This window comes from Myripristis murdjan, chromosome 15 (genome assembly GCF_902150065.1).
Source record: "Myripristis murdjan chromosome 15, fMyrMur1.1, whole genome shotgun sequence".
Lineage (NCBI taxonomy): Eukaryota > Metazoa > Chordata > Actinopteri > Holocentriformes > Holocentridae > Myripristis > Myripristis murdjan.
The window spans coordinates 31,994,054-32,010,013 of record NC_043994.1 but is presented as its reverse complement, the minus strand read 5'-3'; the positions used below and the strand labels follow the sequence as shown (position 1 = coordinate 32,010,013).

At 44.2% G+C, this 15,960-nt stretch overlaps 1 protein-coding gene across 1 annotated transcript in view; it reads left to right on the top strand.

Annotated features, from left to right (window-relative positions):
• The first annotated feature begins 3,381 nt into the window (after nucleotides 1-3,381).
• The window catches only part of opn4a (opsin 4a (melanopsin)), a 45,265-nt gene continuing 32,686 nt past the window's right edge, over nucleotides 3,382-15,960 (top strand). Inside the window, exon 1 of the mRNA XM_030071259.1 lies at nucleotides 3,382-3,448. The gene's annotated coding sequence lies outside the window, so the exon portion shown is untranslated. The remainder of the gene's footprint in view (nucleotides 3,449-15,960) is intronic.

Here is a 15,960-nt window from a genome sequence, read left to right as displayed (position 1 = left end):
AAATGCGACAGGCCGAGGATAAAATCGCTGCATCTGGATTTTTTTGCGTCCAGCCCTGCACCCGGAGTCTGACCCGTGTTGCTGGGTCAATGTGATGAAGAATTAGTTGTAGGTCATCAGCTTAAAGGGAACATTGGCCCTGACCCTGAATGATGTTTGACCTCTAAACACATTTCTGGGGATTTTTGCTTGATCTTCGCTCTCCATTATAATGATAAAAAAAAAAGCCACAAAATGAAATTTGGCCCCGGTCAGGCTGAAGGTGCCGAGAGCCGCCGCCGCCCGCCAACACGCCCAACTCACACCCACGCAGAAAGAAAATGAGAAAGGAACGAGGGAAATCTTTTTTCACCTTTGCTCGTCCACTTTAGGCTTTTAGCCGCGTCGCATCTTAATTTCCCCTCATGGGAAAGTGAATTGAGTCGCAGCAGGTCAGCAGATAATCAACGTAATGACTTTTCATGAGAGTGCTAACCTAATGACCTACATCCTGCACAGAAAGTGTGCCACAACCACTGCTCAATCTGCTGTGTGTGTGTGTGTGTGTGTGTGTGTGTGAGTGTCTGTTTGTGTGTGTGTGTGTGTGTGTGTGTGTGTGTGTGTGTGTGTGTGTGTGTGTGTTGTTTCCCCCTTATAAATACATCCACCTGTGTCGATCTGCAGCTCTGGGCTTCAGTTCCCTGCGATCCTGCTCTGTAAGCAAACCCAATGCGTACAGCTGAGGCTCCACGGATCAAGATCGTCAAGCGTGTGAGTTTTCGGGGCGGTGGAGGCGATCGCGGCGGCCTGGCGCTTTGTAGCGGGTGCGAGTTCGATTCCCAGGTTTTGGCAACTGGATCTCTATCGGTCGGCGTCGGCTACCTTTTCCAGGTGTATTGAGTTTCCTCAGAGGAAGCAGGGAGTTCTGTCCACCTGGGTGCCGTCACACCAGGAAGCACCTGTCTGCTGCCCCAGTGCCCTTGAGCAAGGCACCGAAGCCCTGCCAGCCAGATCCGGAGGCTGTTTCAGGTGAGTTTCAGAGGAACGACACAGTCAGACGGTTAGATTGTGTTTCGAGTTTTTCTCCATCGTGTTTCCGGATGTTTGATGTTGCTGCTGCGGTTTGTTTTAGTTTTATAACTTTCAAAAATGTTTTTCCCAGTTGTTTGTCCTGGTAAAAGTTTCACGTCAAAAGTTTTTGCTCATACCCCCCATCCCTTGGCCTGTAATTTTTTCCCCTCTAAAGTGGCCCTCACACACCATTCGATTTTGAAAACATGCAGGGAAAAAAGCAAATCAACAACAACAAAAAAAAAAAAATTAAAAAATGTAAAAAATGTAGAAAAATTTTTAAAAATTGAATGGAACATTAGTAAAAAAAAAAAAAAAAAAAGCAAAAATTGACTGCAGCATTAGTACAAATGAATAAATAAATAAATAAAGCAAGAGAACTGACCAGAAAAAAATGCCAAAGTTGCCTGAAAATTAGAGGGGAAAAAAATCAAAGCTGACAGCAAAGCTATTCTCCTAATTATAAAAATGAGGTCAGAGGTCAGAGGTCAGCAACGCTGCTCAGATCCTCTCCAGCAAAACGAGGAAGCTTAAACTGGGCGAGGAGGCATTTCACTGAGGAGGCTCCTCGGGCACCGTCTGAAAACCTCTACATTACTACATCAGTACTTTAACTGAACAGAAACTCAGTTTTTATTTTCCACACTGAGCAGCTTTTGACTGGGACCACCGCTCTGCTGCTGCAGGACCAGGACGACTGATGATGGATTTTTTGCATCGTGGTGTTGAAATGTTTGCATAAAAAAATGATTTGTGGACTTTTCCTATTGCTGAGCAACAGGCAGAGTATCATGACAACATTTACAGATGAAAATAAAAATCCACTGAGTAGTTTAAGGCTGATTAGCAAAGGGAGAATAATCATTTGATATTATTCTCTCATTGCTAATTAGCCTAAAATGAGGCAAGAAAGATGTTTAGTGATGTCTGCTTCACTCTGTGTGTTCTGGGTGGAATTTCAAAAATAAATGAAGCTTCATGTTGCACCTATGGTCTGAACTGGTGCAGATTTTGCGTATTTACAGCTGTTTCGGTGATGTTTAAATGTATGGTAATAAATATATTTGCTAATGAAGTGGCTGTAAAAAAGACCCTGAGCTGCATGGGAGACACAGCAGAGATGTGAGGGTGAAATGACGTCTTTAATCTGTTTTAAAACTACAGAAGAGAATCTGACTTTATCATAATAGGGCAGAAAAATGTTCTTACAGCTGAGCGATGATCTGATGAGATGAAAAAAAAAGGACTCTTGGCTGATTAGAAAAGGCCAACAAGGTGTGAGCTGAAGGGGAAAATGTAGAACCAATCTAAGTTGTGTTTCTCTGGTGTGCACAGAGTTTGTGGGACTTTAGATATTTTACTGTTCAAATGGAAAACAGCTGCTCTGCTTCTTTAGAGCAAGGATCTCGCTCATTATGCAGATAAATCAGAAGCAGAGGAGCGTTTGCCGAGGCTGCAGGAGTCTCACCGTTCGTTTCCTGCTGTGGCTCGTGAAGCCGGATCAGGCAGAAGAGTTTTTCGGAGTGATGGACGTCATGAGTCTTGATGGCTGTGAGCAGCGAGGGGACGTCCTCTGTCACACTGCTTCTCTGACACTGACGCCACAGCCTTCAGCGTTGGGATGAGAGGCGAGGGAAGGGGGCGCGGTGTAAAGAACGAGACACTCCTGGGTGGGAAAACCACGGGATGCCAAGACTCGAGCTTTCATTTGTGACCAAGACCATGTCCAGTTTACGTTTTAGTGCCTAAACCAACCTTTCCCTAACCTTAACCAAGTAGTTTTTACACCTAACCCTAACCTTAACCAAGTGGGGGGTATTATGGAGCCATGGAGCTGGGGTAATGTTCTCATAACAAAACTGAAAAATTCTGAGATTAAAGTTGTAAATTTACAAGAAAATTTCTGAGGTTGTAGAGTCACAAATTTACAAGAAAAAAACAGACTTTGAAGAGACATTTTTCAGTTATTTTCTTGTAAATTTGTGACTTCATGGTCCCAGAATTTTCGAGTTTTTTCAAGTTCTTTTTTCCTCATAGTCTTACCCCCAGTCCTCCAGCTCTGTATGGGTTTTCCTATAATGGCCCCAATACGCCGTCGTAAACCTTTTTTCTTTTTTTTTTTTTTTAGCTGAATCTCTCTCTCTCTCTCTCTCTCTCTCTCTCTCTCTCTCTCAGTGCGCGTGAGGAGGAGCGAGGCAGGAGGTTGGTGATGATGATGATGATGAGCAGCGGGAAGAGCGCACTGCGATCCGCGAGGAAGAGCATCTCGTGCCCGGACTACGACCCGAACTGCACGCGGATCACGGACACGCTGGCGCTGTCTCACGCGTGGAACGGCTCGGCGGCAGATGCCTACCGGCTGGTGGAGCTCGAGGTTCCCGCCCCGACCGCCGCAACGGTGAGTGCCGGCACTTCTGTCCGTATGCTTTCCTATAGGACCTGGAAACTGTTGCTTTCCTGTTTGGAGACCGAGGCGCTGAATCCCATTCAAAACTCTCGCTATTTATTGTTCTCATCGTTATCGGCAAAGCGACATATCGTGTTGAATAAGTTTTAATATTGTTTTTGAATCACTTGGAGCCCCTCTTTCATGCGGCATACATAGAATCAATTACACAGCAATTATTTGTAGGAAAAATGGATTTTATAGTTGGCCCACTCCTTATTCCTACAGACTTATCACGTCAAGACCCACAGTGGAGCCTTGCCGACCAACTGCAAAAGTCTAGATTTTGTCGAAAGCAGGTGCCGCTTGGTGGATGATATTTATGCCGAATCAACAACCGGCTTCGAACGATTCGAAAACCGTTTCGAGCCGTATTTAGCCAAGTGTGTATCACTGCCGGTACTCAAGGAAACATAAAACAGCCTGATTTTTCAACGGAGTTCGGTTCACTGCGCTTTGCGTGCGAGAGCAGGCGGAACGCGGCGGGCGTGATCTCGCAGGTGTTGGAATCAAGGCTGACTGTCAGTTTTTCAGAGTCTTTAATGATACCAGTGGACTGCTGCCATTGATCACAGTATGTTAGTCTTGAATGCTTGTGTGATGTGAGCTTCGGTACCTATTGAAAAGAATGGATGAAACTTGTCATCTGACTGAATTAGCCCATTGAATCCGTGTTGCAGCAGGGGATAATGGGACTCAGGCAGGAGTAACTGGTGTTGGGAGATGTTTCACTTATCCTGTTGCAGAATGTCAAGTGTCACTGTTGAAGTTTCAGTAATCGGATTACAATCACTAATCTAACAGATTAGCTTGTTACCTCTTTCTCCATCTTTACCGGGTTTAACGTCTATGGCAAGATTCCCCTGGTCTTATGCTGCCTTCTGTCTGTGTTGAAAATAATGATATTGGCAGTAAAGCACACAAGAGTAAGTTATTAAGGTGTAAATAGTGGCTGCAGACTTTTTAAATACGTGTGTCTGGGTTATACAAGCAGGTTTTAAGTCTGCAAATCCTTCCCATGTAGTGAGGAAATGAACAGAATCAAATGGTTGGTTGGGGGGCAAGAAAAGCACATTAAGGCATCTATAAATTAATGTATGCTTTAGAAAAGTGAAGTATAAGTGCAGTACATGGCTGAAACATGACAAAAATGAAATGGTTCCTTTGAAAAGAAAGATATTTTGACCGTCGAGCAGTCACGTCTAATCTGGACTGATGAGTGGAGCGAGGAAGATAAATGATAAACACAAACAAGAAGCCTGAACAGGTTTGTTCAAATAGAGAGAATATGAGGTAATGATGGTATCTGGTAAAAATTACAGCAGTTGACAGTATTACAGTTTATGTAGCGCAAGTCTGGGTTCACAAATGCTCAACAGTTTTATTACTCATTTTATTATTGTGAATTAGTGCTCATTGATTTGTGCAGGCAGCACACATCTCTGTTTGTCATCACAGAGGCGTGTTGGGGCAGGAGGCAGGAACGCAGCTCTTCCTCCTCCCTGATGACATCTCAGTCGATCAGGCGCTCTGTCCTGCTGTGTGCGCTGTGCTGGTGCCACCGAGGATACCGCTCTTAGAATTACATGCAAAATCACTGCTGATTACATACAAAAAAAAAAAAAAAAAAATCACACGGAGGCCAGTGAAACGGCTCTAAACTGGTCTTCTACACACACAAATGCTGTGCTAAAGTGTTGCTTTCTCCAGAACACACACACACACACACACACACACACACACACACACACACACACACACACACAGACAATAAATTGAATGAATAAATAAATGTGATGCTTGGCTGTCAGGGTTCAAAAGTCGACTGTATTTTCCTTGTTGGATCCAGCTGCTGTGCATGTGTGTGTGTGTGTGTGTGTGTGTGTGTGTGTGTGTGTGTGTGTGTGTTTGTTTGTGTGTGTGTGTGTGTGTGTGTGTGTGTGTTTAAACTGGGTCCATCTCTTCCATTGTCACAGAAATGTCAGTCAGTTGTATCTGTGATTCTGTCCGGGTGGAGATTCACACGTTTGGTTTTATGCCTCTTGTTAAAAAGCTTTTCCTTCACTGACACGAACAGAGCTGTGTGTAGACTGCTGTGTGTGTGTGTGTGTGTGTGTGTGTAGGGGCTGAGCCTTGCCCTGGGTTAAACACAGAGAACTCAGTTGTGGTGGGACATATTGTTCATTTGCTGCATTCAGCAAAATGATTTGGGATGATGTGTTTATCTCCGGATTAGATACGATCGCAGTATTTTAGTTTTTTGAATCCTCCTCTAGTTTGTGTCTGTAAAGTTTGATGAGGCTGTGATTCTCCTAGAGGTCACTAGAGGTCATTTTCTACAGTGAGGTCCAGTTTAAAAAAATGCTCTGACTCCAGTGAAATGGCTGCTATGAGCTACATGACGATGTTCAGTCCACCGGCGAGTCAAAATGTCGGGGATCGATTCAGAGCCCAGCGACTCGGCTAGCTTACCAGCAGAGATTATCTGTGTTGTGAATTGTGGGACTTCTTCTACACATTCATTTGTATTAAAAATAAAACCTGCCAGCTAATGTGGAGCTGTTGAAAGTCTGTTGAAAATTAAACGTAAGTGGATTTCTGTGTGCGCTCGTTGTCGAATCCCAGGTGTGCCGGTGCGACGTGGAGCTGCTGAGCTCTTTAGTTTATTCAGAGGAGAGAAACGAGCGAGAGCGTAAAACTCTTTTCTCTTGGGCTTTGATCACTTCCTGTCAGACTTTGGCTTTAGTTTTCACACTTCATACACTCAGTGATTCAGTCATTATTTTTTAGAAACATCATTAGATAAATCAACAGTGAGAGTGATCATCATTTGCAGCTGTGTAACAGGCGTGCACAGTAATCCGCCATCACGGCTGCATCTGCACTGAGTTCCTTGTGGTGCGTCTGGTATTGATCAGGCCGTCGTCAGAGCAACATTTCCTCCATACAGGAACAGACATGAATCTGTGCTGATCGACCTCAGCGCACGAGCTGCTCTGTCCACATTATAATGACATCATACTGAGACACGGTGCTGCCTCATCTCCACAAGCTCCCCCACGCTGCCTCCTGCCCCTCCTGCCCCTCCTGCCCCTCCCCAGACAGGATCAACATGTTGGAAGAGATTTTTCCAGAAACTCTGAAGGCTTTAGCTCCGTTTGCTCTGGAAGGACAGAGAAGGACAGTGTTTTCCTGTTTTGTGCCGTAAAGCAACACAGCAGATATCCCGACTGATCCCACATCCTCACCGTGTTAACAGCCCCCTCAGGCCGTGTTCAGACTGCAGGCAAATCGGATTTCATTCTCAAATCAGATCTTTAACACAGACTGTCCACACGGTGTATCTGCAAGGGATGAGATCGGATTTCAGACATCACCAACCTAGCTGCACGGGTTGAAGTGTCCAGATATCTGGATACAATCTGGATATGACAAAATAACAGATTTGGGCTTGCAGTCTGAACGAGACCTAAGTAATCAGGGTATTCTCCATGTATGATGTGTTTCCTCCTGAACAGAAAGCCGGTTTCCATCATCCGGTCAGTGGATTAAGAGAAAGCCGGTCAACACAGGTAGATTTCTGCTGGATGAAGCATAGAAGTTGAATTGGGTAGAAGAGGCGTGGTCCCTTGGTTCACAGCAAATGCTTTTAAGTGGTCGCCGTTGCCAAGACAACCGCTCCAGCTCTCAGTGATGTCACGGCGTCAGCAGAGGAGTAGCTGGGTCTCACCTGGTCTGTTGTTTAGCTGTTCTGTGACTTTGCCAGAACAGTTTTCAATAACTTTAACTGCAGTGCAGCTAATTAGGATCAAGGCTCATTTCTTCTCCCTTTACGTATAAAAAGAAATAAATATGTCCGTTTCAAATGATGCAGCCGTCACTGGCCGCACGCTTCTGTGTGTCCTTTACATAGGAATGGATGTTCAGCAGTAAATCCACTAGAGGGCAGCAGAGAGTCCAAAGTTTTTGACAACAACAAACGGCCAGGTGCTTGTTCTGTCACCAGTGTCAATAAAGTTATTCAAATGGTTCTTCAAAGATATGGCTGCTAGGAGTTTCTATGGCAACGCTAGAAATCTCTTCGCAACGCCCGTTCTGCCCAAACCAGTTTCTGCAGGAGAAACCCGATCACTGTCGCCATGGGAACCCTGAACAGCTTTTTCCATGTGAGCATGTGCAGGAAAAGAGCGGATAAGGAAACTGACAGGATAAACACAGTAAACACACACACACACACACACACACACACACACACACACACTGCAGCTGTGTTGTTATGTTTACTTGCATACCAAAATCCAGAGCAGTGGGATTAAGCAGGTTAAAACAACTTGTCTTCCTGTGCTCCAACAGTCTGATAAGTGGAAAACCAGAGTAATCCTGCGACTCTCTCCGTTCTCTTTTATCTGCTTACACTTGCAGAGGAAAGTGAAAATACAAAAAAAGCTGAATTTAAAGAATGCCTTCAACCCGAAGCTACAAAATCCCAGCATGACCTGAACGCAGCAGTAAGGCAGTGGATGTGGCCCGAGGCTGGGCTTGTTGTCGACGTGTTTGTGATGAAGAACAAAGTAAAAGTGTTTGGGTCAACAGGTGCAGATCTGTGGAAGCTGAGCGAAGCGCCAAGCTGGGAGAATAAAAACCCGCTGGTGAGAAGAAAGTGAACCGCTGATCTGAATCCACGACATCGTTTCTGTAAAACTGCACTGAGGACGACGAGAGGTGTATTTCTAACAGCCTTCAGTCTTCATCCTGACATGAGAAGCTCCTCAGAGACTCTGAACCCGTCAGGATTTACAGAGTCTGGCTCTGGAGCCTTTCCTCTCTCTGGAGCTTCTCATTCTCACAGCCCGAACCTCAGTTTAAAAAAAAAAAAATTAACATTATGGATGGGAAGATTAACTGATTTGTATTGATACACGGACATGCGTGGGCACAATGTGAGTTCAGATGTGAATAGATACAATTTTGTGATGAAATCCCAAGATGCATCGGTTTTTTTGTCTTTGCATCGATCAAATCTGATCCATTTAATTATTAGATGTTCTCTGCCTTTATTTAGAAACATGACCCATCCAGTACTTTGACAGGACGGAGTGTTTCTCCTGCGTTACGTTGAGGAGCTGAGCAGCGAGGGTTAGGGGCGACACAACACACACACACAACACACACACCTGTGTTGAGGAACAAACACACACACCAGACAAGTACAGATCCAAAGTTTGGAAACACCACGGATTTTACAAGAGAGACGACAAGCTGACAAATCAATAGCAATCTGCGAAACGTGGCTGAATGCGTTTCCATGACGACGTCTGTAGTGATTTTTATTTTGATTATAATTTTGTGTTTTTGGAGCGATGAGATGTGATCGTGCAGATTTCATTCAGCGCGGGAGAAACGTTCGCCTGCATCTCATCCGTCATCTGTGTTAATGCCGTTATCTTATCCAAACAGACCGCACACACACACACACACACACACACACACACACACACACACACACACGTTGGTTTGCTCTCTTTGTGGGCAAATTGTATTGACTTGCTTTCATTCTCTACATCCTTTCCCTAATTTTAATAGCAATTTATGCCTAATCCTAGTCTTAATCCTAACTTTATTCAATAAACCCAAATTAGCATTTTTCCTTGGTGTTAACCAGCGGCAATCTGAATTGTTCTCACTAGGATGGCAGTTTCTCACTAGCTGGTTCTCACAACATATATATAGAAACACACACACACACACACTCACACACACAGAGCACTGTATAACTGGCTCTTTATCAGAAGCTGACAGCTTAATTAACACTTGTGCTTGTGTGTGTGTGTGTGTGTGTATTGAGAGTCGGAGAGAGAGACGGTTTATCGCCCTTGTCACATGGATAATATTCATGCAAACACACTGTATTAAGCTCATGTCAATAATAAATTTGTTTAATTTGAGCAGCTCTTTTCAAAACCTGTTTTCAAAATGATTTACAGTCGGCACGAGCCGAAGAGCCAGCGGAGCTCAAACACCAGCAGATAAACACACAGAGAGGAGAATAAAAGACTAAATCAAGTTAATTACAGAAAAAATAAAAGTATTGAAGAGGCCTGTTGTCCAGAGAAATGTTTACAAGAGAAAGAAGAACAGACGATGATTGGGATTCTGCACAACATCCACACACGTTCATGTTTTCTCTGCATTATTTTATCAGTTTCTCTCATTCTGTCTGTTCATTCCCTCTGTGTGCAAAACAAACAGCAAAATCTAAGTGATAGGCAGAGAGTTCTACTTTATTTCTAATGCAACAGTTCTTTTCTATCCAAATCAATTTTTTCAATTATATTTCAGCTTTGTGTCAAACTGGCAGTTTGATTTGTTTTGGCAGCAGCAGTTTGAGCCTTTCGTGCCAATAAAACCTTTTCTGAATGGAATTGAGAGAGACAGTGTGTGTGTGTGTGTGTGAGAGAGTGTGAACATGACATGTAGAGAGTGAGTGTGTGTGTGTGTGTGTGAGTGTGTGTAGTGCGAGCGGCCTGTCAGATGCTTCCTGCTGGTTGGAACAGTGTTAATGTGACCACGGGTCAGTGAAAATGTAGGTTAATGTTGTCACGGTGCACGCAGCACATCGCTGTCACCTGGGGCGCCGCAGCCGCCGCCGCCGCCGCTGTCATGTGACGTGTTTCAGGTTGAAACCAGACGGGGAGGGATCGTAAAAGAGTTTATCAGTGATTTATGTAATCCCGAGCCCCAGATTCTTAAAGTTCCCCTCCAGTCGTTTATTAAAGCCGTAAAAATAATCTGAAGTGTTCATCAACATGACGCATACAGAGGGCGTTTCCCTCTGTGTCCCGTCCCTCTGTGCCTTAAATATAACTCCAAGAAATACAAAGATAACGGTGAAAATGTGGGAGGCAGATGATAAGCCCAGCTTCATTTGTTCAGCTCGTAGCGTTAGTGTGACGCTTCATGTCCTCCACTCGTTTATTAAGACCCTAAAATAATCTCTGATCATCAGTAGTACATATTTAGAAGTTTTTCCATGAAGAAACATCCCTCAGTGCTTTAAATGTAACTAGAAATCTTGGCCTCATTAAAAATGCACAGATCTATGAATATGCTAATAGGCCCCGCCCACCTCCCCGCCTGCTGGCACAGTCACCAGAGCTCTGTTCACACAACCAGGACGTCCCGCCACAGGCCTGGATATTTAGCTGTATTTAACAATCAAACCAAGATTTTTTTTTTTCAATGAATCTCTTAGTTACATTTATATTGTTGACATGAAACAGCTGTTTCCTGTTGGTCTGGGTCTTTTTTTTTTTCTTTTAATAAAACACTCAAAGCGACCGGCGGAGCTGCTGCTAATGATACGCAGAGCAGCGTCCCATCAGCTGGCGGCTGATTGGCTGTGGGGTTTGTGACCCAGGGTTCGTCTGAGTCTGACACACACACACACACACCTCCACCTTCAGCAGAGGAGTGTGTGTGAGACAAACAGTGACCAGATACAGTCAGCAGAGTCAAACTCACACATTGTAGAGACAGAAGCAGAGGAAGGACAGGAGCTCCAGCCCTCCGCCTTCAGCACCACGGACAGAGCCTCAGCAGACCAAAACAAAACAATCCCTGCGCTCCAATACCCATACTACCATACTATTTAGTAGGGAAAAAAAGATTTAGTATGTCCCAATACATAGTATGTCAGATGCAGTATGCCAAGAGTACCAGGATGTTCTACTATATCCGCTCAGATTTCACAGTCTGCATGTCAGCATGCTGCTCTGGCCATTCTGACCCACAATCCTTTGTGCAGCGGACATTACATCGCACTGACTGAGTTGTGTGTACAAGCCACGCCCACATACGGACGACAACAAAACACACATATCGCACAAAACTCACTCAGTGACAGCAGAAGCGACAGGAAGACAGAAGATCAGAAATCAGACAAAGGACAGCGCAGTATGAAACAGCACCGGCATTTTGACAACAACATTCAAATTTGCCGCTACGGACGGAGGAGGAAGTGAGTGAGAGGGCCGGAGGTCAGGGACGATGTATGTAGTGTGTCCCAATAGTATGCATATGCATGCATATTTCATACTAAACTACATACTTTGTAAGGGCAGCTGCAGTACCTACTAAAAGTAAAAAGTATAAGTATGAGATTTGGAACGCAGGGAAGGTTTTTCTCCCAAAATCCACCAGAACCTGTTTATCTGAAGACCCTGCGGCGACGCCAGCAAACACCAAACACAAGGCCGCGTCGCTGAAAAAGCTTTGTGCCATAAACGTTTTTCAGACACAACGTGAGCCAGATAAACAGGTGAAATGTGAGTATTTTGTCCTCCTTGACTTGAAAATGTGGGATGTGCTGGATTTGGGGTTTGGTGTTTAGAGCTGCACTGAGGATCATTTTGTTGAAGCGCAGCCTTCTCTTCTCTTCTTTAACATGTAATCGAGTTGTGTCGTCTTTGCTTACTTGTTTTTGTGTTTTCATATTTGATTTGCATGACGTTCAAGTTTTCATTTGCTATGGAAATGAAATTGAAGTTATTTTGGTGCCAAGCAACATTACAGATAAGTTTGATAACACTGCGTTGCTGTTCTTTTCCACAGCAGACTCTTTTCTTAGCCTCTACCAGCCTCACCAGACAAACACCTGAAGTTTAATGCAGCTAGTCTCTAGTGCATTGACAGGAAACTTTAACCATTCCTTATCTCCCCGGGGCCCCTGGCACCACCGTAAGGTCCCCTGGAGGTCCCAGAGCCCAGTTTGGGCAGCACAGCTCTGAGCTCTGCAGGTTTTTACAAACTTCTCCGGCCAATTCTCTGTAAGCGGGTGTGACAGAGAAGTGATTTAGCGGGCGGTGCTGTGGGCTTATGTAACACGATTTAGCCGGAGTTTGACTGTCTTCATGTACATGGCAGCCGGCTGGAAAAGCCCTGGCAGCTTCTCACGGCCAGCAGCAGGAGATGTGAGCTTCTCTAATGCAATTTGATGACGCGTTTCCAGCCTCTGTGGTCTGCATTTAAACTCTGACTCACATTTTAAAGACACTGTAACCCAGCTGAAGAACTGATCACACACTCACACAGCTACTACTGCGACTACTGCATCTACTACCACTTTATTAGTACTCTCTGTACTACTAATAATGTATTTTACACATCTAATGTGTCCAAAAAAATCCCCAAAATTTCCCACTCGCTCCAGAATCTGCACGCAAAAACTCTCCACTGATTACAGAATAATAATCAGACTGATAATCAGAATCATGACCGGTCAAAAATAATTCAGTTAAGAATTGCAGGTTTTTTTTAACCAGTTTCTGGTTCCTGAATGGATTTAAACCACAGCTCACACGTTGTTAGCAAGTTAAACATCAGACGTAGCTCTCAAGCGCTTTTTCCACTAAATAACTTCTGGTTCTCAAACTGGGTCGCTTCACGATTCTTGGAACCAAGATGCAAACTAAGGAACTGGTCCGCGTTTCCATCGGTTTTTGCAGGGAAACCATTTCATCATCGATGAACCTTCACACCTGCTGGAATAATTAACCTACGTGATCTGAGCCTGACAGCGCTCAGATTGATAATTATAAACTCCAAACAATTTTTTTGTTTGTTTTTTATGTTATTTTTTTTATTTGCAGACGTGTTTGTGAGGGAATCTGTGTTTAGTGTCGGCAGAAACATTACTAACCAAACCACAAAGTTTTCTTGCTGGTCGTCTCCTTCTTTCTTTGTAGAGTAAGAAACAGTCACTCAGTTCCCCCATGAGAACAAATATTTTCTGGTTCCAGCTGAGAACCAACTTCTCCGTTCGGGAACCAAATCTCTCTTTTTGGTGGAAATGCAAAGAATGCTTCACTGTTTAACGCACAAAGCAGAGCAGAAAAGGCAGATCAGCTCCAACGAGCAGGACATTTTCCGGAAAGCTGGTTTCTCTTCAGACGTCCACCCAGCTCTGCTCCAACACATCAAAACTCTTCTAGCTCTCACATCTTTGTGCACGATGAAGACAGAACTCACGGATAATACTAAATAAGAAAATCCATGTTTTTAACTGGGCTTAGCATTCCTTCAAAAAATATCCTGCAAAATGGCAAACTAAATAATCCCTTCTGGAGTAAACCTGTGACTTTCAGCCTCTGAACAATGTTGGTTCTCTCTTCTGAAGCCTGTCTGAGGATAACAATCTTCATCATCCGTCATCCTCGTCTCTGCGGCTGGAAATGAGTTTGATTTTGAAAAGTCCTGCTCATTATCCCGATAACTCCGACTAAACCGGCGTTTTAGCAGGAATTTAGGCTTTTCGGAGTCGGGATTAAGCTTTAATCTGGCCTGGAGGAGCAGAGAACAGATCCAGCTGCAGCTCAGCTCAGCTCTCCAGGCGAGTCGGAGGACAAACGGTTAAGCAGCAGGTATTCAGCCGCCTGTAAATCAGCCTCACCTCCGGGGAATTATCTGGAATATGTACATGAAATGGAGTTTACCTTCGTCTCTTACAGCCGCTGTGCAAACTCATTACAGCCTGAAATCCCTCTGGTATGTGTGTGTGTGTGTGTGTGTGTGTTGGGGCAGTATATTCCCGTGGCCTCTGATATGATACGGCTGCTCTCTCTCTCTCTCTCTCTCTCTCTCTCTCCATCCTCTCATCCCGCGCTCCTCAGTCTTGTGTTTTCCTTGCTGGATCCAGCCTCTGTCTGTCAGATGGCTCGTCTTACGCTGCTGTTATTCCTGTTTAACCTTTACTTTCCCAAAACTTTCTGAGCTCGGGCTGTTTTTCTGCCTCCCGCTCCTCCACGTCCACGTAAAACTGTGCCAGAGTTCATCTCTCCGAGCAAACCGACACAGAAACTCCTCAGTGAGCTGTTTTCCAGGCGGTGAAATGACATTTTAGAAAACGTTCATGCCAGCAAAGCGAAGCCGGTTCAACAGGTTTGTGCCAGCGATCCGACATAATTCAGGGATCGGATATCGGACTGACGGTACCAATACAGGATCGATGCACACACACACATTTTAGTTTAACTGAAATAAAGAAAACTAACTGAAACGTTCCTGTGTGTTTATGAAACTGCTATAAAAAACTAAAATCAAATCAAACTGTAGAGAAAGGCGTCATCGTCGGCGTCAGATCAGAAGATGCAGTCGTGTTCTCGGCACGACGGTTTGATGATCACTGGTATTGATCTGCGGATCAAACACTGACCTGAATCACTGCTGTAATGCCTGTTGTGTAAGAGACCTTGCACTCACACACACACACACACACACACACACACACACACACAGCAGAGTGTGATGCAGGAGTTCAGTACGCTGTGGTGAAGCAGGCAATCAAGGCTGACGGCTCACTGATGAAAAGGAGGACACAAACACACACAAACACACGTATGCATATATACACACACATACACACACACACACATATACATATATACACACACATACACACACACACACACACAGCCACACTGACAGACATATACACTCCACTTCCTCTCACACATGGATGCTTCCAACTGCACATAAGCTAATATGCATCCAAATGCAATCACTCTCTCTCTCATTCTCTCTCTCTCTCTCTCTCTCTCTCTCTCACACACACACACACACACACACAATCACACTTATACAATCACACCAACACATTCACACGTCCTCCAGTCCAGTCCAGTTTTCCCATGATTCAAAGCAGCCTTCCTCTGCCCAGCAGCAGGTTTAAGTTACAGATAGACTGAAAAACCTGAGACCTCTGCCTGCTCTCGGGACGTCCCGTACGCAGCGAAATGACAACCTGACGTCCCGATGATCAGAAATACGTTTTTTTTTTTTGGTTTCGCTCGCTTGTCGTGGTTTAGATGTAGCAGCTATACGCCGGGACATTAGAGCCACTGCAGGGACAAACAAAGTTACTGAATTATATTCTGAGAAAAAAAAAATCTTAATTTCCAAGATCAAAGTCATAGATTTCCGAGAAAAAAATTGGGTATTCTCTGAGATTAAAGATCGTCGTAAATATACGAGAAAAAACTCTTTATGAGAAAATTACTTGAAAATTCTTAGATTCTAAAGTCACAAATTTGCAAGGAAAACTTCTGAAATTCTACAAGAATAAAGTTGTAACTTTATGAGAAAAAACTAAAATTTTCAGTCGTAACTCTCACATGAATCACATTATTACAGAAACGTGTGATGCTAATAAAGACACGCGGCCTACAGTCTTGGTCTGTGCGTTGAAGGGCAAACTTTGGCTGGTTCGGCTTTTCGTGGTGGCGTCTGATTGGTTGACATCACACGCTGAAAATAACTGAGGTAACCGGGCTGGAATATTTATGCACAAGCAGTGTTGCCAGATTTTCCACTGCATAGGAACTAAAGCAAATACGATCATATCTGCGACTTTTCCTGTATTTCTTGTTTGAGGTGTTGATAAATGTGAAAGTTTTAAATTGTAAACTTTT